The sequence below is a fragment of the Eutrema salsugineum genome, unplaced genomic scaffold, assembly GCF_000478725.1.
Source record: "Eutrema salsugineum unplaced genomic scaffold, Eutsalg1_0 scaffold_10, whole genome shotgun sequence".
Taxonomy (NCBI): domain Eukaryota; kingdom Viridiplantae; phylum Streptophyta; class Magnoliopsida; order Brassicales; family Brassicaceae; genus Eutrema; species Eutrema salsugineum.
In genome coordinates, this window is record NW_006256908.1 from 211,589 (window position 1) to 214,304 (window position 2,716).

The window sequence follows — 2,716 nt, forward strand, 5'->3', positions numbered from 1 at the left end:
AAAGGCTAGATGATGCATTATGGGCTTACAGGACTGCCTTTAAAACTCCAATTGGAACATCACCATTCAGTTGCTATATGGGAAGAGCTGCCACCTTCCTGTTGAGTTGGAGTACAAAAGCTAATTGGGCTGTGAAGTTTCTAAACTTTGATATAAAGACAGCTCAAGAGAAAAGGATCATGCAACTTCATGAACTTGAGGAGATCAGGCTTGAAGCTTTTGAAAGCTCAAAGATCTATAAGGAGAAGACCAAGGTCCTGCATGATCAAAAGATTCTGAAGAGAGAATTCAAGTATGGTGATTTGGTCTTGCTTTTCAACTCCAGACTTAAGTTGTTTCCAGGAAAGCTTAAGTCTAGGTGGTCTGGACCTTTCAAAGTTCTTGAAGTGAGGCCTTATGGTGCCATTGTCTTGGAAGGAAAGAATGGCCAGGAATTTGTGGTGAATGGACAGAGAATCAAGCATTATTTAGTTTCACAAGGGAAAGAGGAAGCTACAACAGTTCCTCTTCTTGATCCACCAGCCTGTTAAACAGGTTCTCAAAGTCAAACTTAGAGACTTTAAACAAAGTGCTCTTGGGAGACACCCCAAGCTTATCTTTGTACATAGTTCTTTTGATTTCTTCTTTTTTCCTTTATGTTTTAGAACTTTTTGATGGGTTTTGTGAGTTGGTCTCAGGTACTAGGTGATCCTTGGAGGACATAGCTTGTGATGAATGGAATGGAGCATGTGAGAGAGCTGAGAGGACTGTTTAAAGCCAGAAAAACTTGATGAACGCCTCAGTGCTACCTAGGTGTGCGGGTTAGTGCATGAAGAGCCCAGGCCGCAGCAAGACTCGCGATTTACTCCGGCCTGGGCGTGCTACCTGGTGTGAAAGAACCCTGGCCGCACAAAACCTTGAGAAGCCCGAAATGTTTAAGTCCCAGTTACTGCGGCTTGGGAGTGCGGGTCAGAAGAGAGGGAGCTAGGCCGCACATCTACTCGGAATTTACTCCAGGTTAAGTGTGCGGCCTAGAAACACGGAGGCCAGGTCGCAGCAGAAGAGAGATGGCCTAGTTTTCTAAGTAACAAACCCTGCGACATGGTCGTGCTACCTGGGAGTAAAGGAGACCAACCCGCACATATACTCGGAATTTACTCCTAGATGGGCGTGCTAGCTGGGAACATGAACACCAGGTCGCAGCAGGAAAAGAAAAGCCGTTTTGTTTAAGTCCAAAAAGCTGCGGGATGGTTGTGCTACCTGGAAATATGAAGACCAAGCCGCAGCAAAAAGAGGAACGGCCAGAATGCCTAAGTAACAAAGGCTGCGGGATGGTTGTGCGGGTTAGACAGAGGATTACCAGGTAGCACAAAAATATTTCCGGTTCTGCACCGAGACGGTCACACGGCTCGATCCCGACGGTTCCCGGACGCACAAGAGAGAGAAAGGAGGCCGGTCAATGAGGAAAGAACGGGTCAAAGCCTTGACTGGTCAAAATAGATCTATTGACCACCATTCCAAAGGCTTGACCCTGCCCCACACTCTCTCTCCCTCACAACAAACCCGAGTTTGCAACTCTCTCTCTCCTTTCTCTCCATTGTTTTCACCATATCTCTCTCATTTCTCCACCAAAATTGTTGATTCAAAGTGCTCTGAGTTCGTTTTTGAGTTGTTAACATCATCCTGATTGCATTTCGAACTCGTTGCATCTTAATCCCAAGGTATTTCATCCTGTTAAAATTCATCTCTTTCCATGCTCTTCAATGGTGATTTTTGAACTTTAAGGTGTGGAATCGATTTTGATAGGTTGTTTTAGACCTTGGGATTAATTTTACAAATGCTAGGGTGCTAGATAGTCTTGGAAAACAGAGCACTTTGTTAGTAATTACTTGTTCTTGAATTTTGAAAATTGTTGCAAGTTATTCATGAAAGAAATTGATTTTTTTTTTTTTAAAAGAGATGAATTGGTTTCTTGCTGAGTCCCTGCTTTGCACTCTTGTTTTTGCATTGCTATGAATTTATTTGATTGATTCTTAGCTTGAGAAACTTGTTCATGTGCTGTTGATATCGATTCTTGCAACAATTTTTTTCAAAATGTTGAAGACTTTTGTGAGGCTTATCCTTGTACTAACAATATTTTTGGGAATCTCTTGGCAGATGACTGAAAGAACCAACTCTTTGGCCAAGAAGAAGGGTCCTGCATCAAAAGGCAAAGGTTTGGTCTCAGGAACTTCAAAGCCAAGAGACAAAGGTCAAGGTGCAAAGAATACCACAAAGCAAGGAAAGTGTGATCCAGCGCCAAAAAGGACAAGGCCTGAAGGAAGAGCTTTGGTGGTTGCTTCTGGTTCCAAGAAAAAGGGGAAACAGCTAGCTGTGGTATCTGAGAGTGAACAGACTGAAAGTGACTCCAGCAGCTCAGCTGGTGGTTCCCAAGGCACCATTGAAGAGGGATCAAAGAAGTTCAAGAAAACTGAACCAGAAACACTTGATTATCTGGCTAAGTTTCAGCAGATAGAAATCCAGCAAGGGAGATTCTCTGATTTGGACTTTCTGAAGAAGATTGGCCTCTATGAAGATGTCAAGACTTTGCTTGGGAACATGGGTGTTGAGTCACTTTTGGAGATGAGAGAAATCGCTTATGAGCAAGAGTCCCAAGAGTTCTTGGCCTCCTTTGAAGCTTTCATTTACTACCCAAGGGATTCAAGAATCATTCAAGGAGATGGGCTGGACATGTGGA